Below are 22145 nucleotides of genomic sequence, written 5' to 3'. Positions count from 1 at the left end.
TTCTCATTCTCCTTCCTGTGTAATTTATTTTCAACCTTTGGGACATAGCTTAACTTGACCATTTCTGAAAGTCTTTGTTTGGCCTTCCACATCTGGGTTAGCTGCTTGGGTTTCTCCTACTGCCAGCTTTATCATATGCTATTGTAATCTCTATTTACTCCCACTTTATTTTCCTAGACTATAAACTCCCCGAGGGCTGGGACTAGATTTTAATTACATCTCTAATTCCCACCCCCTAGCCCAGTGACTACCAAACAGTGGACTTTTAACACAAATCTATTAAGTAAAGGAATAAATGGATAAATTAGCTGTCATTTTCTGAGGCAGATCATAATTTAATTTGTTCTCATTGTCTGGTACATTAAAAAAAAAAAGGCTTTGTTCATACTGTGACTTTCTCAGTCTCCTGAGTTCTATTTTTATAATTTTCTTTTATTTTGTATAGTTTGATACTTAGCATGTTACTTTAGAGCAATATAGCTTTTAAGTCTGAGTAGAAAAGAAAGAAAAGACAATCTAGCATTGGTATAAATCTGCCCTTAGGACCCATTTCTCAGGAAAAGCAGACAGGAGTGAATAGTGGTTGAGGATCTAAGAGCAGGCATGTGTCATTAAGAAAGAGAACAGGGCATCATTTCCGCATTCACTTTCATTCCTCTCATATTTCGGCTCACAAAAGCTCTGGCTTAGATTGTTGACAGTCAGTGTGTAAGAACTGGGGTTTCTACTGCCTTTATACAGGAAATCAGTGTGGCTATATAAGAAGGAGTGAGAAATGGTGTTTCCCTCTCATGAATAAAAACTGTGTATCTAGATGTTGCTGACAAAGAGCTGAAGTTACTAAACCAATGATATACTCCCAGGGAAATATAGGTGAAAAAGATACTATTTTTTTTTCTTCTTTTTCCCTTTCCTAGCTCTTTATCAGCGTTCAATTCAACCCAAGGAACCAGGAACCGAGGAGGAAGGAAGTAATTGACATTCAAAGCCTCTATTTTTAGACACCTTTACACTTTCTTTTGCTTCTAACTAGCAAGGATTTTTCCAAACAAGCTTTTAATTAGCAGGTGAGTTTAATTGATATGTGGGTTTCTCAGAAGGGGAAAGGACCTCAATGTAGAGAAGGAGGGAGGAGGGACTCCAATCACTCTCACTCACAATAGAAGACCATTAATTCATTTGCACCTTGGATGTTTTAAAGGATCAATTTACTGTAGCAAAGAAAGAAGGCAGAGAATCAAAAGGTTGGAATCTGTCAGAGAAGAAAGAGAGGCACTATAATTTAACATGCTATGTGGATGATTTAAAACTTGGAAAAATATTGCTACTGATGTCCAAATACGGAAACGAACCTATTTGCATTTAGTCAGGTTCTGTCCATGTGCTAAGAAAAGATTAATGTTTCAAAATCAATGAAGTTATTTTGAGTTTTTAATCTGCAGGAAAGTAAAAAATAAAACAAAATACATATTTAAGTCACTTTCATTACTCTTAAAGGAGTATTTAATTAATGTAATTGAACATGAAGATGTTTTAAAAGTTAAATTCAAAGTACTCTTGCTATTTATAGGGGCAAGAGAGGACACATATTCTGTGTCCAATTATCTTTTTTTTTAAGATTTTATTTATTTATTCACGAGAGACACACCCAGAGAGATTGAGAGAGAGAGAGGAGCAGAGACACAGGCAGAGGGAGGAGCAGGCTCCTTGCAGGGATCCCGATGCAGGACTCGATCCTGGGACTCCAGGATCATGCCCTGGGCTGAAGGCAGCTGCTAAACCGCTGAGCCACCCAGGGATCCCCTGTGTCCAATTTTCTAAAGTGGGAAGTTGTAGGAAGTGGGAAGATGTATACATCACGAATCAGAGACCATTGGTTGTACACAACAGAGAGTACCAATACTGACTAATGTAAGGAGACAAAATGAACAAATTGAAAGCATATTGGCTTTTTCACAGAATCAAATGGATGGCTCAACCATCAAGCCTCACAAAAGGACAGAAACTAGAGGAGCTCTGAAATTTAGGTAGCAGAAACTAGTGGAGAGTCTCTTCAAGGACCTGCCAGAAGAGTGACTCAGGAAAGAAAAAATGATCCTTGGAACTTGACTTTGTATGCCCACCCACTGACAGGGGAGGTGAGATACTTTAGTTCTACCCACATTATCTGTAGTGAGAGACAAATAGTTCATCAAGTAAAAAATTCTAGATGCTGATACAGTTTTTGGTCTACTCCAAAACTTTATGTATATGAATAAATACACATGTAACATATAATCTATACATGTATATGTAGACATATTGTTACAAAATGGTAATTAACCAGTTTTTTTCCAGTATTCCGGGACCAGTATCCCCTGCTTGCTTCATGGTGATAATACGTGTTGAACAGGCATGTTGAAACTCTGTGCCATATCAGATATTGTTAAAATGCATGTTCTCCATTAGTCAGAGTGGAAGTCTGCCTTCCAGAGGAAGAAAATTTCCTTTGGTTCCCTGCAGTCAGCAACTAAAAAAATGGCTAGGCTTTCACCCTTTAAAATGCCTTTTCAGGTTACTTGATATTATCCTTAAAAACAAAACAAAACTTAAGTAATATACTGGACCCTGCTGAGTTCATCATAGAACTGTTAGAGACTTGTATTTATTGGACAAATGATAATTACAAAGAACTCCAAAAAAAAAAAAAAAGAGAGAGAGAGAGAATTACAAAGAACACAGAGTCCTAGAAGAGAAGCTGACTACGAACACATCTCCTACCCCTAACTTTATGCTTTAATGAGAGACTCAAACTAAGATTTTTAGTGAATATTATTAAATTAGAAAATAATTATTCATTCATGATAGGAAGGGATAGTTCATTATTCTCTTCAGGATAAATTTTGGGGACTTTTGAAATTTATTCTAAAGACTATACAGACTGATCTCTGACTTCTTTAACTCTACCATGGCATGAAAGTAATATACATTTAGTAGAAAGTGTACTTTGAATTTTGATAGTGCCCTGGATTGGTAATATGCATAAAGTACTTTATCATGATGCTGGACAGTGGCAGAAAGCTACAGCTCCCATCAGCCACATCATTGCAAGGGTGAACTAATACACTTAACAAAAATTTTGTACCCAAACATTGTGTTTATTACCTTCAGTACAGTATTTAATAAATTACATAAGACGGACGATGCTTTATTTTTAAATAGGCCTTGGGTTAGATGATTTTTGCCCAACTATAGTCCAGTGCAAGTGTTCTGAGCACGTTTAAGGGAGGCTAGGCTAAGCTACGATCTGTGGCAGGCTAGGTGTATTAAATGCATTTTTGACCTAGGACATTTTCACCTTACTCTGGGTTTATGGTGATGTAATCCCATCATAAGTCGAGGAAGATAAGTGTTTTTTTTTTTTTCTTTATTAGGAAACAGACTATGTGAGGATGCGTTGAAAACTATTGCCTGACCTCATGGTCAATCCAAATGGAAATGCATTACTATTTTTGGCAAAGTAGTTAGATTCATAACTTGGCTAAGTGGGCTTATATATAGGCATTTTGTATATTTGTAAGAAAAATCTGAAGTGAACATTATATCCAATTACAGTTTTGCCTTGTGTGATTTGTGGCTCCCTGCTTGTATCCTTCTCTGGAATGTTAGCTAGCAATATAAGCTCTCATAGCAAGCAGCTACCCAAGTCCAGTGTGTGCTGATGATAGGAAGGTAATAAAAACAAGAACCCTTGAATGCTGTAATTGGTGATCCAGCCTCCTAGACTACTGAAAATTAATTGGCCAGATGTTCCCTACCCAACTGTAAATGGGGGATAATGTAGGAGACTGAGTTTTCAACCTTCCCCAGGTGTGCACATTTGAGCAGAGAAAAATGATTATGAGTGACATGATGACAGGTGCGGTGCCCATGTTCCACACTGCCCTTGTGTATCTGTTATATATTTAGGATTTTTCCCCTGAGGCGCTTCAGAGATATGAAAATAGACAAGGAACAAAACCGAAAGACCTTTAAAATAGAAGGAAAAAAAAACTTGGAAGTTGTGAATATTATATCATGTGTCTATTAACTGTGTTGTTATTTAAGGTTGCATTTGAGCCTGTCACTGTTAGCTGGTGTTATAATTATGTGCCAAGCCCTGTACTAAGCACCTTACATTTTGTGATTAACCTTCACAGTTTTACAGGTGGGTACGTATATCATCTGTGCTTTTTAGATGAGTCAACTGTTGTTCTCAGAGATGGAATCAATCTGTCAACAGTTACAAAGGAAGTGAGAGAGTAGCCTTGAGTATCTAACATCAGAGCTCATAGGCTTACCTACTAAGCCATATTGTTTCCAAAATAGAAGGTCTGTTCACCTCTCCAAAGCACACTGTGATAAGCCCATTACCTGTATTATCTCATTTAATCCTTACCACCAAGAGAGGTATAAAAGACTGTTCTGGTTTCACAGAGGATGATAAAGATACTTTAAGAGTTTGATCAACTTGACCAAGGTCATGTGACATTTCAGAACAGAGAAGGTGCTCAAATATACTTTACTCTGATTTCAAAGCCCAGGTGTTAACCACAATGAAGCAGTGCTACAGAAAGGATAGGTCTTCTGAATGTGAAAGTATAACATCAGCACTTTAAGTCTGATTTCCTTTATTGTCCTTATTCACATGTTTGTATTCACAGCAAAAGTGATTATCCTGCCATCTTCTCCTATGCAACATTTCCTTGAGCTTTAATTTTGAATGGGGCCCAAAGCATCCCTTGATTATTTCATGCACTTGCCCTCAAGGACTATTTAGGAAGAAAATGTTGCTCTGCTAATAAAACAGCACAGCTGTCTCAAAGAGCTTTTAATCCATCTTTTTAAAAGATGTGGACTTTCTAAAATAATGTCGCCCCCATTTGTCTTCTATGAAAGAAGATATTTCAAACCCAGGAACACCTATCATAATAAACCATTAAGATGACTCCAGCCTTTCAGTGTATTTTTAGAATTTCATATTTCACCAAATGTTGTTATATATAATTCATGGTAGTGGGATATGATGGGATATGACAGTTATCTCATTTGTGAAGAAAGACCAAATAACTCATTGTCCCACATCCACAAATAAATTATTCTTGTCCCCAAGCGTAAGATTCTGTTTTGTTCGTTTCCTTACCTTAGTGGATTTTCTTTTCTACATTAATATTTTTTGCAAAAGACTATGACCCTTAAAATATCAATTCAACTATTATGAAAAAAATAAAATTCTTAAAAATTAGCCTCACTAATTTAAAAATGAGGTATTAACAACATAGTCCATACCTCTAGAAGTTAAAGCAGGCCTTGAGTGATAATTATTTTGTACAATTTCATTCAGTGTTTTTTGTCATATGTCAAACATGTGAAGAGAAAGTCTAATTTTTCCCTTTGAGATCTTTTGAGTGGATACCATCTGTTTCAGCTCAAGGAAGGTCTAGGGTTCTATTTTTCTTTCTTTCATCAATTTCAAGAAGTCCTATATTTGATTCTAACATTACAGTGCTATCCTGTCTAGAACTTCCAAAAATTAAATTTGGGGTCTTAATGTAATGCTTTAGTTCACAGGGCATTTAAACACATACATGAGTACAAGTAAATGAAAATTTTCCTTAATTAAATTGCATCAGTGTTTGAGAAGATGCCTCACTGAATTTTGCCTGTATTTTCACTTCCTATTCTTCATAATCATGTATATTTCTTATGGTGTTTAATCTGAACCGGTGTGAATTTTAGTCTATATAGTTTTAGTTGATTGATCTCCTTAAAGAGATTGTTTCCTACTCTTTCTTATTTTCTCAATTTTTTGGAAATTCTTAGAAGCACTCAACTCGTTTTCAGGTAAGAGTGAAGTTAATTTAATGCTTTTTCAAGAAACAGTAACAGTCCCATGTTGTCTCCTTAAGGGTAAAGGTCAGTGTCGAAGGAGAAGATGGCCAGTAGGGAAGTGTTTGGAGGAAATCCTAACTTATGCTTTCATTATTTTTTCCTCAGAAAATTTTCCATGAGAAATAGTGTGATGTTATGCTTTTAAGCCTTTTATAATGCAAACTTCTAGGTACATGTTCATAGAATAACTAAAGGTGTATGTACATTCTTGTCATAAACAACCAATATATGCTATATGAGTAATAGAGAGCACTTAAGTTTGTATTTATATATATACATAAGCTAGCATAAAATAGCTTGATCAAAGCATTATCACATATATATTAATGTAACTATCTACCATTATCCAGTTATGACAGGTAATAGGTAATATATGATTGATACATAGATAGATCTTCGTTGTAGCATGTATGTGTGTTCTGTCTGCTATAAATGTGAGTCTCTGTGTGTCTGCTATTTTCTAAACATTATGTGTGTACAAATGCTCATTTTATCAGGCAGCACCGATAGCTTAGTCCTAATCTTTTATAAGAATATATGTAGGGCAGAGGAAAAATTATCCAATTAATAGTCCCAGTATCGTCAGTAACCATACTTCAGCTGGTCTTCCTGAACTTGGATATCATCTGAGTGCAAAAGTAATAACAATTCCAAAAATTAGATGGCTACTGGTCTCTACTAAGAGTTTCTCAGAAGGGGCCTGTTAGAGCCCACCACAATCAAGAGTTTTAAAGCAATGTGAGAGTCCTGCTAACATCCTTTTAATAACATCATTTGAGACACCCAAATTGTTAACTACTTTAGCATGTTGCATTAATTCTGGTTGCTTTTCAGTAAGCAGATGATTAGGACAAATATACAAGCAGTGATTCTTCAACAGATTCTACAAAATCTGATTGTTCATTTGGGCCTACAGTAATCTATACTGAATTCTGTTTACTGGCTTCAATATTTAACACAAAAATGAAGAGGTAGAAAATAGCAGGAATAGAACAAAATGCAGATATAAAATCAGAGCATTTTAGAGAGGATGGCAATGGAGCTGAACACATTTGGTGTGCCTTTAAGATGTCAGTTCCTTTGGCAGGTGTGTTACATCCCTGATCTCATTTGTTTTCCTCCTTAGGGGTAGAATGGTTAAGTCCAGTTTCCAGATAAGGAAACTAAAATTCCAAGGGATTCAGTGACTTGCCAATACAATGACTTCTAGGAAGCCTTTCTTTCCCCATCAGAATTGGAGACAGGTATCCCTAGTCACAGACTTCCCTTCCTCTACCCTCAAATTTAAGCTCCAGGAAGTAGTTAACAAAAATAAACAACACTCTCTGTCCTCAAAGAGCTGATATTCTGGTGTAGAGGGACACAGATAAGCACAAAAATTATATAAAATATATAGAATGTGAAATGGAGAAAGGCATGGTGAGAAATAATAAAACAGGGTAGCAGACTAGAGAGGAAGTGGTCAGGGATGTCTTTCCAGAGAAAGTGGCATTTGAACCAAGATCTAAGGAGGCAAAGGAGGGAGACATGAAGTCAGGTCAGAAGGAAGAATGTTCCAGGCAAAGAAAACAGTTCAAAGAGTTTGTTGGTGTGGGGCAGAGATGAGCCTGATATATCTGCCTGCAGCAAGGAAGCCAGTATGGCTAGAGAAGAAGGAAAAGAAGGGAGAATAGCTCAGTATCAGGTCAGACAGGTAGTGGGTAGAGGAGGGTGAAAACTTGCAGGCCCTTCTAGGCAATTTATTTTGAGTGAGATGGGAAGAGAAAGGCATATTTGAAAAATGGGTTTGATGTGACCTGATTTACCTCTTCCTAGGATGATCACAGATTGCTGTGTTGAGAACAGCAATGTTGTGTTGACTGAAAGAGGTCAAGAATTAAAGCAAAGAGAATTTTTAGAAAGTATTAAAATAATTCAATGAAGCATAATCACATATGACTTAAACTGAGGATGGGTGGCAACAAAGGTGGTGAGTAGTGTGATTATGGATATATATATTTTGAAGGTAAATATGACAGTATAGATATGGAATGTGAGTGAAAAATACAAGACAAGGGTGACCCTTGGGGTTTTGGTCTGAAAAACTGGAAAGACGGAGGAACCAACAATGGATAGCTAGTTTATTGTAAGACAGCATGTTTTAGGAGAAGGGTTTGGAGCTAAGTTTTGGACGTGTTAAATTTGAGATGTTTATTAAATATCTTACCTGAGAAATTAGTCTGGTGATTGGGCATCCAAGTCATCTGGAGTCCATAGGAAAGTTCACAGCTTGGAATATGAATATGGTATTATCACTGTAAAAAATATGGTATTATCATTAAAAAAAAGTTATCAATATGTCAACTTTAGCAACAGAGTAAGAATGGTGATGGTAACAATGATGTCAAGGAAAAGGGAATCCTTTTTGAAAATGCCTGCCATGTTGCAGATCATTAGCTCATTTATTCCACACATCACTTTTGTGAAATGTTTACTGTTATTCACATTTTATGGATGAAGAAACTGAAGATCAGAGATGTTACTTAATTCTTCTAGGTCACCCAGATGATGACTACTAGAGTCTGGATTCTGTTTGAGATTTGTCTCATTCCAAAAACACGTTTCCAATTTACCAGACTGCCCTTTTAAGGCAAGAAGTAGGTACAACAATTCAGAAAGAGCTGCAAATTCTTTTCATAATGCTGTGAGGTAGACCGGGCTGATGCTTTTGCCTATTTAATAGAAAGGAAAACTGGAGCTAGATGATCTGGGCCAGCTTGACAACTATAAAAGCTGACTTGAGATTTGGCTCCCAGTCCACTAAATGTGAGTTTGAACTTTCTCAACATCACTCAGAATTAAGTTTAGCAAAACTAATGATGATCCTAATAAGAATATCTCTATCCTTTTGGAAAAGTTTTTACAAGTTACCGATTGCCTTCCGTCACAAATATATGTGAATGTACTAAAGTCCTATATTTGTTGATTGTAAAGTTGGCTTTTATTTTGATATTCTCATGTTAACTCTTTCTGCATTTCTGCTTAACTTCAGTCCTAATGGTGATTTTCCCTCACTATCACAGAATTGCTCTGAATTCTTGATAGTTTTCACTTTTCATTTTTAAAAAATTATTATTATTAATTGCTTCCCTCTTCCCCAACCATTTTTGTTTGGAAATAAGAAGCCCTCTGTTCCTTCCTTAGGTTCTGTCATTCTGATGTGGAGAATCAATCTCTTTCGTCAATACAATATTTTTCTGCCTGCTTTGTCATTTATTTTTGTATTGGATTGTCTTTCACTTTATTTCTCTGGTCTCTTTCCTTTTGACTCTTTTAAAAATTTATTTCTCCCCACTGAATCACTTCAGTTCGGCGGAATGAGATTTTGCTTGCTTTTACTCCCTCAACATGTTATGTTTATCATGAGATTAACATCTTTATTTTTTGGCTCTGAAGTCTCTTGAACATTTTCTCTCAGTCATTTTTATTTTCCTTCTTGTCTCCGTGGTTCTGTGTTGTTAAAGTTCTTCATGGCCTGTTCTCCACCTATCTTTTAGTTTGTCCTGTTTTCCTACATCAGCTTGTTGGGAGGTTTTATTCTTCAATTTTTCGCATGATGATATCAGAAATATCTGCTACTAGGTACGGTCAAAGAATTATAAGTCCTCTACTCTGTTCCGCTCTCTGCACATGTTTATTAGTAAGTGGATAGTATTGGAAGAGGTTCCATTCTTATACTAGGCTTGTCCAGAGTTATATTTATTTTAAAAAAGTAATTCAATCTTAAAAGAAAGTGTATCTAAAAATAAGATTTAGTTTTGTAAAAACTTACTGTTATTCACGTGTTCAATTGGTCTTGGCAACCCACAACAAATATTTTCCTGAGTTATTACTTCATATTGAGTTATTTTAAGTTTTGATTAATATTTTGAAAATAAAAAGTACAACACCTGCATCCAAGAAATATTTTATAGTTTGCGTTTAAGTGCGTTGAAAAGAATTGATAAAGTTGGGGCAGCATTCTCTGTAGAGAACAGAGTTGAGCTTTGGAGTAACAGATTTGAGTTTGGATCCTGCTTTCACCTCCTTTCCGTATGCGGCCTTGAGCAAGATTACTTTTTCTCAGCCTCTAGTATCTCTTTATTCTTAATACTGGGGTAATTGTATCTGCTCTATGGATAGTTAGAAGATTCAACGTGATACCATTTTCAAATGCTTTAATTCAGGGGCTAAAGTGTAGGTGCTTGATAACTTATAGCCATCATTATTATTATTTTATATGAAATGTCAACATTTCTAATCTTTTTTTTTTAAATGTGAGATTATTTCCAAAAGTAGCCATGACCTTTCTTTCATCTCCAGTTTGAGAACATTTGCCTTCTTCCATCAAGTATTCATTATTTTATAATTATAATTTGAATACATACTTGTCCTGATGGGAGAAAAAATACATGGCGATGTAGAGAAAATTTGAAAGCTATAAGTATCAAGTAAATTTTGGCTTAGGAAGAAAAAAAAAAAAACACCTTAAAAAATGGTTAAATATTTCTGGATTATATCATAAAAAAATAGGAAAGTTATAATTGAGGGAAGTCTGAGTAAATCCTTTAGAATAAAGGCACCTTAAGAGCCAATATAAGAAATCTAATGAAGCAGGAGGTTATGTAACCTCATAGAGTTTTTAATGATGAAGATAAGTCACATTTTCTTAGTTCTCAGTGGAGTCCTCTGCAGATGGCATCCTCAGGAACTTCAGTTAAAATTAGCTAGTGAAGAGTACATACAAGTAAGAGTCCCATTCTCCTAAGTCAAGGTTTTGTGTAGAGAATTCAATTCTGACTCTGAAAGTATTTGCCTTCCAGGTCAACTCCATCTATATCCAAAACCTTTCTCATCTGGCCTGACCTCCCTCATGAGAGTTGCTGTTCTACTAGCTGACTGAAATTTGATGTATCCTCTCACCTCAACTTCCACAAGTCAAAACACGTCTGTGCTTTCTGGTCACCCACCTACCAAAGCAATCCTCCATTTGCTAATGTGTGCCAATGGTCGCTTGACTTCAGTGAGTTCCTTAAGTCATCCTTGATTCTATCATTCAGTCTCTCTGACCTTGTATTTTAATCCCCTTGATTTCTTCTTTAGGCATTTGATATTCTGCTTGCTTTAGTGCTTTTTTTAAAAAACAAAAACAATAACCCCTGGTAAATGTTTACAGATAAGTATCTGGTCTAATGATCAAAATCACAAACAAATCTATTAGCATGTATAAAAATGCTATTGATGTTATGTTGTAGTTTTCAAAATTATAAATATTATTAAAATGATGCTTAATATTAGCATAGAATGGCATCAAACCAGCACGTGTACAGAAACATAATATTTGCCCCTTCCGTTTACTACTAGAGACTCATTAAACATTTCTTCTAAAGGTGAAATATTTTGGAAGCCTGCAGACACCTACACATCAACTTTAGTCTACCTATAATTGTTCTTTCCTTAGTTTAACTATAGTTCTAAAAATTTTGTCTGGTAAGGAATTTATTCTTTTTTTTTTTTAGGAATTTATTCTTTATGGTTGTATACATAACTGTCACATGTGGTGCATCTCCCCCATGTTACAGATACTGAGAGATTTAGATGATTTTCATGGCTAATTTTGCCTTACATGCTACTTTAAAAAATAAGGACTGTTTAATTTGGGACTCCACAGTCCAATTTCATACCTACTTAGATGACTATTTACTAACTACAGAATAAATCTCAAGTTTGTTAATCTCTTACCTAATCTTCAACCTCTGCTTTTATTCTTCCACAGATATTTAAGATCATCACATTAGGCTTGTTCATTTTTCCCTATTACAGATTGTGCTTCTGCTTTGAAGAGTTGGCCCAGTCCCCTTTATGTTTAATAATCTCCCTCCATTTCCACCTAGAGAATTCCTACTTGTCTAATAATTTTCATTTAATCACCCACTGCTGGAAATAGAGTTTCCTTCCTCTGAACTCTGACTCTTAGTTTCTAGCACACTTTCATACCTTATCTCCACCATGCTCACTGTGAAAAATGAGCAATGCAGAAAACCAAGAAAGAAAAAAAAAAAAAAAAAAAAAGAAAAAGACTCATTATCTCACCCCCTGAGTTAACAACTATTAATATTCAATAATAGGCTTTTCTTGCTTTTTTTCTCCTTCTTATACCTCATAATCCTTCTCACAATTAAAAGGAGAAAAGTAGAAATTCTATCATGACTTTATTATATGTCAGATACTAATTTAAACTTTTACAACCATTGATTGCATAATCTTCCCAATGACTATAGGAGTATCTTATTTTTATCCTCATTTGATAGAAAAGAAACCCAAAATTTAGAGTTGTTAGGCTACTCTCCCAAGTTCAAAAAGCTACAAAGAGTTAGAAAGTGGATATGAGCCAACATTTGCTTCACTTTACAAGTCTTCAATCTTAACTACAACGTGATGCTGCCACTGTGTACATATATGCTGCTATATATAATCACACAAAATTATTTTTTCTTATGTGTATACATGTATAAAGTTTAAGAAAAAATGGAAAAATGACATTTCTAAGACTAAAAGTAAAATTCTATATTAAAGAGACTCTATGAATTATTATCTTAAAAGGGCAGATTTAGTCATAAGAATAATAATTATGGTTTACACCTGTATGATTCCTACTACCACATGCCAAGCAGTGTTCTAAGTATGGTATATATTAACTCATTCACACTCACATAACTCCATGGGAGAAGTACTGTAATTGTCACCATTTTACAGATGTGCAAACTGAAACAGATGAAGTAAGTGATTAACCTAAGACTATCATGATGTCTCAGCTTATAAAAGAACATTACACTGTGTGTGTGTATACACACACATATACACATATATGTATATATATCATTCATAAATAAATTTATGTAGAAACATGTAATACTTCTACCTCTAACCTTCTGTATTTATATTTTTTTCTTTCTTAATATAATGACAGTGTACTTACTTTGGCCATAACATGGCATTTAATATGTAATCAGTAGCTCAAAAACGGGGAATGAGTCTTGAACTAGTTTTGTTTGTAGAAGCAAGGCGCTAACTTTAATTAACTTTAACTAGGACTGCTTATAGCTGCATGTGAGAAGAGACACAAAAAGGCCCATTAACTCTGAACATCATTTCCATGTTTTTGCCTCTGTATGCCCTCAAGATAGTACTTTTTCCCTGCTGTTCTTTGATTTTTGCCTTTTTCCATTTTTTAAAAAATGTATTAGCAAAGGGTGTGAGTCTAAAATTAGTCATGTATTGGGCTATAGCTTTTTAGTTCATCTAAACACATTATTTCTGGGAAAATGGTAGAAAATTTTGAGGGAAATTATATTTTAAAGGTTGAAAAGTCTTGTTTTTAGGAATCCCCTCACCCCATTCATGGGAAATTATGTGTGGTCTCAGTTTTTTTTTTTTTTTCTGAGTATATGTGAGCCTGTATGTTTTAAAAATATTCTTTGCCAACAGAATCTCCTTTTCCCTGTAATACCCGCTTACTTGCTTATGGTTTGGTAATATTGAATGAATATTGTTAACTTTCAAATATTTAATGTGCAATTGTAAAAACCACTGCATGATTCCACATGTAAACATGTTCTGAAAACTAGCATTTAAAATTACTTTTTACTATTTTCATGACCCTAGACTTTGAAAGAATCCTTCAATGACAGCTGAAGCGAGACATTTAGCAGCCACTGTCCTTTCTGTATTCTGTGCCAGGCACAAGGACTCCATTCCTCTTGAAAGTTTTATCATGTACAAGGCTATTAACATTATGAGGATAGGCTGAAGCATGAATAAATCCTGAGACTTACTGATGATGTCATTATACTGGTCAATAAAATACATAGAGGGAAGGGCTTCCCATGCTACCAGGTTCAGTTAACTAAATCAGGATACACGAGCAATTAAGTCTTTAATTAAGATGAATGAGTGACATTAGCCCTCCTTAAACTCTGCTCGTCAGCATTTACAAATAGAAAAAGACGGATGCCTCCTTCCCAAGAAATGTGGGTTTTATTTTTCATTCATTGACATAGTTTCGTTCTTACCACTTTGTAAACAAAGTCACCAAAGTAAAGGTGGTCAGAGATATTTTAACAGATTCATTTCATCAGTTATATCTCTTACTATTTAAAGATGCCATTTTAGAATTTATTAGGGTTTTTTTTTTTTTTACAAAGCTAACTTTACCATTATTATTATTGAACACAATTGCTTTGCCTTTTCCCCCATAGCACACAAGGAAGATTCATGTCAGAATTTTTTTTAAAGAGTTTGTTTATTTATTCATGAGAGACACAGAGAGAGAGACAGAGAGAGAGAGAGAAGAGAGGCAGAGGAAGGGAGCCCAACATGGGACTTGATCCAGGGTCCCCAGGATCACGCCCTGGGCTGCAGGTAGGCACTAAACCACTGAGCCACCCAGGCTGCTCACCACGTCAGAATCTTACAGACGAATACAACACAGCATGGAAATAATATCTGTTTGTTCTTCCAACAGCTATTCATTGTTATCTGCTACTTTGCCACTAACTTAGCTTAGCAGTGGAAATCTAGGGATACACGTATGGGTTCTCTTTGGTCCTAGCTAGCCTTATGAATGTAGACAAGGTGAGTGTTTCTGGACCTCCATTTCCTTATCTGTAAAACTTGATTACTGGAGCAATTGGTCCTGTAATTCTCTCAGTGATATTTAACACAGGATAAAGGAAAACAAAGATATGATTCATTCTAGGAACAAAGTTTCTAAACCATAACTGTGCAAGAACAATATGAGGTGATCTGTATTTGCAATTTAAAAACCTCTAATAGCCACATTTTATAAAGGAAAAAATGGAATGTGCATATTTTATTTACCTAGTACATAAAATATTTCAACATATATTTATATATACATATGCACAAATATATATACACATAAGTTATATGATCTATTATATTTATATGACCCATTTTATATTATTGCTTGTACTAATTTTTTTAGATTTTAGAGCACACTTCAATTCAGATTAGTTCAAAAACTACATGTGGTTAGCAGCTACCATATTGGACAGTATAATTCAAATGTTAACAAATACAAGAACAAAAGCATATCTCTTAAATATTTGTCAATTTAGACTAAAATTTTTTTTTTAATTTATTTTTTATTGGTGTTCAATTTACTGACATACAGAATAACACCCAGTGCCCGTCACCCATTCACTCCCACCCCCCGCCCTCCTCCCCTTCTACCACCCCTAGTTCGTTTCCCAGAGTTAGCAGTCTTTACGTTCTGTCTCCCTTTCTGATATTTCCCACACATTTCTTCCCCCTTCCCTTATATTCCCTTTCACTATTATTTATATTCCCCAAATGAATGAGAACATATAATGTTTGTCCTTCTCCGACTGACTTACTTCACTCAGCATAATACCCTCCAGTTCCATCCACGTTGAAGCAAATGGTGGGTATTTGTCATTTCTAATAGCTGAGTAATATTCCATTGTATACATAGACCACATCTTCTTTATCCATTCATCTTTCGTTGGACACCGAGGCTCCTTCCACAGTTTGGCTATCGTGGCCATTGCTGCTATAAACATCGGGGTGCAGGTGTCCCGGCGTTTCATTGCATCTGTATCTTTGGGGTAAATCCCCAACAGTGCAATTGCTGGGTCGTAGGGCAGGTATATTTTTAACTGTTTGAGGAACCTCCACACAGTTTTCCAGAGTGGCTGCACCAGTTCACATTCCCACCAACAGTGTAAGAGGGTTCCCTTTTCTCTGCATCCTCTCCAACATTTGTTGTTTCCTGCCTTGTTAATTTTCCCCATTCTCACTGGTGTGAGGTGGGATCTCATTGTAGTTTTGATTTGTATTTCCCTGATGGCAAGTGATGCAGAACATTTTCTCATATGCATGTTGGCCATGTCTATGTCTTCCTCTGTGAGATTTCTGTTCATGTCTTTTGCCCATTTCATGATTGGATTGTTTGTTTCTTTGGTGTTGAGTTTAATAAGTTCTTTATAGATCTTGGAAACTAGCCCTTTATCTGATATGTCATTTGCAAATATCTTCTCCCATTCTGTAGGTTGTCTTTGAGTTTTGTTGACTGTATCCTTTGCTGTGCAAAAGCTTCTTATCTTGATGAAGTCCCAATAGTTCATTTTTGCTTTTGTTTCTTTTGCCTTCGTGGATGTATCTTGCAAGAAGTTACTATGGCCGAGTTCAAAAAGGGTGTTGCCTGTGTTCTTCTCTAGGATTTTGATGGAATCTTGTCTCACATTTAGATCTTTCATCCATTTTGAGTTTATCTTTGTGTATGGTGAAAGAGAGTGGTCTAGTTTCATTCTTCTGCATGTGGATGTCCAATTTTCCCAGCACCATTTATTGAAGAGACTGTCTTTCTTCCAATGGATAGTCTTTCCTCCTTTATCGAATATTAGTTGCCCATAAAGTTCAGGGTCCACTTCTGGATTCTCTATTCTGTTCCACTGATCTATGTGTCTGTTTTTGTGCCAGTACCACACTGTCTTGATGACCACAGCTTTGTAGTACAACCTGAAATCTGGCATTGTGATGCCCCCAGATATGGTTTTCTTTTTTAAAATTCCCCTGGCTATTCGGGGTCTTTTCTGATTCCACACAAATCTTAAAATAATTTGTTCTAACTCTCTGAAGAAAGTCCATGGTATTTTGATAGGGATTGCATTAAACGTGTATATTGCCCTGGGTAACATTGACATTTTCACAATATTAATTCTGCCAATCCATGAGCATGGAATATTTTTCCATCTCTTTGTGTCTTCCTCAATTTCTTTCAGAAGTGTTCTATAGTTTTGAGGGTATAGATCCTTTACATCTTTGGTGAGGTTTATTCCTAGGTATCTTATGCTTTTGGGTGCAATTGTAAATGGGATTGACTCCTTAATTTCTCTTTCTTCAGTCTCATTGTTAGTGTATAGAAATGCCACTGACTTCTGGGCATTGATTTTGTATCCTGCCACGCTACCGAATTGCTGTATGAGTTCTAGCAATCTTGGGGTGGAGACTTTTGGGTTTTCTATGTAGAGTATCATGTCATCGGCGAAGAGGGAGAGTTTGACTTCTTCTTTGCCAATTTGAATGCCTTTAATGTCTTTTTGTTGTCTGATTGCTGAGGCTAGGACTTCCAGTACTATGTTGAACAGCAGTGGTGAGAGTGGACATCCCTGTCTTGTTCCTGATCTTAGGGGAAAGGCTCCCAGTGCTTCCCCATTGAGAATGATATTTGCTGTGGGCTTTTCATAGATGGCTTTTAAGATGTCGAGGAATGTTCCCTCTATCCCTACACTCTGAAGAGTTTTGATCAGGAATGGATGCTGTATTTTGTCAAATGCTTTCTCTGCATCCAATGAGAGGATCATATGGTTCTTGGTTTTTCTCTTGCTGATATGATGAATCACATTGATTGTTTTACGGGTGTTGAACCAGCCTTGTGTCCCAGGGATAAATCCTACTTGGTCATGGTGAATAATTTTCTTAATGTACTGTTGGATCCTATTGGCCAGTATCTTGTTGAGAATTTTTGCATCCATGTTCATCAGGGATATTGGTCTGTAATTCTCCTTTTTGGCGGGGTCTTTGTCTGGCTTTGGAATTAAGGTGATGCTGGCTTCATAGAACGAATTTGGAAGTACTCCATCTCTTTCTATCTTTCCAAACAGCTTTAGGAGAATAGGTATGATTTCTTCTTTAAACGTTTGATAAAATTCCCCTGGGAAGCCATCTGGCCCTGGACTCGTGTGTCTTGGGAGGTTTTTGATGACTGCTTCAATTTCCTCCCTGGTGATTGGCCTGTTCAGGTTTTCTATTTCTTCCTGTTCCAGTTTTGTTAGTTTGTGGCTTTCCAGGAATGCGTCCATTTCTTCTAGATTGCCTAATTTATTGGCGTATAGCTGTTCATAATATGTTTTTAAAATCGTTTGTATTTCCTTGGTGTTGGTAGTGATCTCTCCTTTCTCATTCATGATTTTATTAATTTGAGTCTTCTCTCTCTTCTTTTTAATAAGGCTGGCTAATGGTTTATCTATCTTATTAATTCTTTCAAAGAACCAACTCCTGGTTCTGTTGATCTGTTCCACAGTTCTTCTGGTCTCGATTTCGTTGAGTTCTGCTCGAATCTTTATTAACTCCCTTCTTCTCTTGGGTGTAGGATCTATTTGCTGTTTTTTCTCTAGCTCCTTTATGTGTAAGGTTAGCTTTTGTATTTGAGTTCTTTCCAGTTTTTGAATGGATGCTTGTATTGCGATGTATTTCCCCCTTAGGACTGCTTTTGCTGCATCCCAAAGATTTTGAATGGTTGTATCTTCATTCTCATTAGTTTCCATGAATCTTTTTAATTCTTCCTTAATTTCCTGGTTGACCCTTTTATCTTTTAGCAGGATGGTCCTTAACCTCCACGTGTTTGAGGTCCTTCCAAACTTCTTGTTGTGATTTAGTTCTAATTTCAAGGCATTATGGTCCGAGAATATGCAGGGGACAATCCCAATCTTTTGGTATCGGTTCAGACCCGATTTGTGACCCAATATGTGGTCTATTCTGGAGAAAGTTCCATGTGCGCTTGAGAAGAATGTGTATTCAGTTGAGTTTGGATGTAAAGTTCTGTAGATATCTGTGAAATCCATCTGGTCCAGTGTATCATTTAAAGCTCTCGTTTCTTTGGAGATGTTGTGCTTAGAAGACCTATCGAGTATAGAAAGAGCTAGATTGAAGTCACCAAGTATAAGTGTATTATTATCTAAGTATTTCTTCACTTTGGTTAATAATTGATTTATATATTTGGCAGCTCCCACATTCGGAGCATATATATTGAGGATTGTTAAGTCCTCTTGTTGAATAGATCCTTTAAGTATGATATAGTGTCCCTCTTCATCTCTCACTACAGTCTTTGGGGTAAATTTTAGTTTATCTGATATAAGGATGGCTACCCCTGCTTTCTTTTGAGGACCATTCGAATGGTAAATGGTTCTCCAACCTTTTATTTTCAGGCTGTAGGTGTCCTTCTGTCTAAAATGAGTCTCTTGTAGACAGCAAATAGATGGGTCCTGCTTTTTTATCCAGTCTGAAACCCTGCGCCTTTTGATGGGGTCATTAAGCCCGTTCACATTCAGAGTTACTATTGAGAGATATGAGTTTAGTGTCATCATGATATCTATTCAGTCTTTGTTTTTGTGGACTGTTCCACTGAACTTCTTCTTAAAGGGGAATTTTAAGAGTCCCCCTTAAAATTTCTTGCAGAGCTGGTTTGGAGGTCACATATTCTTTTAGTTGCTGCCTGTCTTGGAAGCTCTTTATCTCTCCTTCCATTTTGAATGAGAGCCTTGCTGGATAAAGTATTCTTGGTTGCATGTTCTTCTCATTTAGGACCCTGAATATATCCTGCCAGCCCTTTCTGGCCTGCCAGGTCTCTGTGGAGAGGTCTGCTGTTACCCTAATACTCCTCCCCATAAAAGTCAGGGATTTCTTGTCTCTTGCTGCTTTAAGGATCTTCTCCTTATCTTTGGAATTTGCAAGCTTCACAATTAAATGTCGAGGTGTTGAACGGTTTTTATTGATTTTAGGGGGGGATCTCTCTATTTCCTGGATCTGAATGCCTGTTTCCCTTCCCAGATTAGGAAAGTTTTCAGCTAGAATTTGTTCAAATACATATTCTGGCCCTCTGTCCCTTTCGGCGCCCTCGGGAACCCCAATTAAACGTAGGTTTTTCTTCCTCAGGCTGTCGTTTATTTCCCTTAATCTATCCTCATGGTCTTTTAATTGTTTGTCTCTTTTTTCCTCAGTTTCCCTCTTTGCTATCAACTTGTCTTCTATGTCACTCACTCGTTCTTCCACCTCGTTAACCCTCGTCGTTAGGACTTCTAGTTTGGATTGCATCTCATTCAATTGATTTTTAATTTCTGCCTGATTAGCTCTAAATTCTGCAGTCATGAAGTCTCTTGAGTCCTTTATACTTTTTTCTAGAGCCACCAGTAGCTGTATAATAGTGCTTCTGAATTGGCTTTCTGACATTGAATTGTAATCCAGATTTTGTAACTCTGTGGGAGAGAGGACTGTTTCTGATTCTTTCTTTTGAGGTGAGGTTTTCCTTCTAGTCATTTTGCTCAGTGCAGAGTGGCCAAAAGCAAGTTGTATTGGGAAAAAGAGAAAAAGAGAGGAGAGAAAGAAGGAAAGAAAAGAGAAAGAGAAAAAAAAGGGAAGAGAAAAAAAAAACGAAAGAAAAAAAAAAGAAGAAAAAGAGAAAGAAAAAGAAAGGAGAAAAAAAGGGGGGTGGAGGAAGGAAACAAATCAAAAAGCAAAACAAAACAAACAAACAAAAAAAACAAAAAAACAAACAAACAACAACAAAAAAACAAACAAACAAACAAACAAAAAAGAACCACCGGGGAGTATCTTCTGATTCTGTGTTCTTTAAGTCCCTTGGCTTCTCCTGGAAGTTGTCCGTCTAGCTGGTGTTCTGGGGGAGGGGCCTGTTGTGCTGATTCTCAGGTGTTAGCAGTTGGGGGAGCTGCTGTGCCCCTGCCTGGTGCAGGGCTCAGTGGGGGTTGTTTACCCCGTGAGGCCGCAGGAGGAACAGCCCCAGTGGCGGGGCAGCTCTGGAAACCTGGATTCAGCCCCCGCAGTAACTCCAGAGCTCTCCGTCTGCAGGGCCTGGAGGCTCCGGGCGGGGCCGCTGATCTGCTCAGCTGGGGCAGGAGCGTCCTCGCTGTCCTGGGCCCTCCCGGCCTCTGCCTGTCCCGGGGGAGGCGGGATCCTGGGCTGTGTCCCGGCGCCCTGTGCTCCGGAGCCTGCGCTGTTGGATTCGCGCTCCCGGGCCGCGCAGCCCCCTCCGCGGAGCTCCCGCCCAAGCCCCTCCGAGCTGCTCCTGGAACCGCGCAGGCCCCTCTGCACGGAGCCTCTTCCTCTGCCCGAGCCCCTCCGAGCTGCTCCCGGGGCCGCGCAGCCCCCTCCGCGGAGCCGCCGCCCGAGCCCCTTCAGCTGCTCCGTGTCCCGCCGGGTCCCGCCGTGCGCGCTGCAGCCCTTAGGGAGCTCGGCGCACTCTCCTGGGCGCGCAGTTGCTGTTACTGTCCCCGGGAGCCCGAGGCATCCCCGCCCTCCTGGGTCCTGCTCCAACTCCCCGCGAGCCCCTTTCCGCTCGGGAAGGTCGGTGCAGCTCCTGCTCCTCCGGGACGGGGCTCTCCTGTCCTGGGGACACTCGCCCCGGCCTCAGCCCGGCTCCTCGCGGGGCCCCTCCCCCTTGGAGGCCTTTGTTCCTTTATTTCTTTTTCCCCGTCTTCCTACCTTGATAGAAGCGCGAACTCTTCTCACTGTTGCATTCCAGCTGGTCTCTCTTTAAATCTCAGGCCGAATTCATAGATTTTCAGGATAATTTGAAGGTTTTCTAGGTAGTTTGGTGGAGACAGGTGATTTGGAGACCCTACTCCTCCGCCATCGTGCTCCTCCCCCCTAGACTAAAATTTTTAAGCAAAAAATACTCAATGTATAAGTTTTCATTGATTTTAAAACCGAAGATAATCAACCAAAATAAATAAATAAATAAATAAATAAATAGATAAATAAATAAATAAAAACTTGGATTTTCCATAGGAAACAGAATTTCTCTGAATGAATACAATTCCTTATAAGAGGAATAATCAGTATTAAACAAATCCCCGTGTCACAGTATGGCATAAAATGAGAAGACCCAAGCAAGGGTAGAAACAAAAACTGTCCCATGATAAATGGTAGTTTGCACCTACCCTCAGATACACGGTTTGTGATATAGACAGTCTAGTGAATCAGATATTCTAATTAATAGAAAGATACTATCTATACTATATAGAAATATACCATTTAAAATGAGTGTTTTAGGGATGCCTGGGTGGCTCAGCGGTTAAGTACCTGCCTTCAGCTCAGGGTGTGATTCTGGATTCCCAGGATCAGGTCCCACATCAGGCTTCCTACATGGAGTCTGCTTCTCCCTCTGCCTATGTCCCTGCCTCTCCCTATCTGTGTGTCTCTCATGAATAAATAAAATCTTTAAAATAAAAAATAAGATGGGTGTTTTATTTCTTAACTTTAAATGGAAATCATTGGATTTTAGGGATAGTGACATATCCATCTTTTCATAGCATATTCTTCTTTAGTTGATCCCCATTTTTCTTCTTTAACAGGCTTCAATAAATATTGAATGAGCC

The 22145-nt window shown here is 37.5% G+C and overlaps 1 protein-coding gene across 1 annotated transcript in view; it reads left to right on the top strand.

Moving 5' to 3' along the window:
• The window catches only part of TENM2 (teneurin transmembrane protein 2), a 1512848-nt gene that overhangs the window by 216034 nt on the left and 1274669 nt on the right, over window positions 1-22145 (top strand). Inside the window, exons 5-7 of the mRNA XM_049109164.1 lie at window positions 918-1067; window positions 1960-2138; window positions 10752-10951. The gene's annotated coding sequence lies outside the window, so the exon portion shown is untranslated. The remainder of the gene's footprint in view (window positions 1-917; window positions 1068-1959; window positions 2139-10751; window positions 10952-22145) is intronic.

Source organism: Canis lupus, chromosome 4, assembly GCF_003254725.2.
Source record: "Canis lupus dingo isolate Sandy chromosome 4, ASM325472v2, whole genome shotgun sequence".
Taxonomy (NCBI): Eukaryota; Metazoa; Chordata; class Mammalia; order Carnivora; family Canidae; genus Canis; species Canis lupus.
Note: the sequence above shows the minus strand (reverse complement) of the source record. Positions and strands in the feature narration are given on the sequence as shown.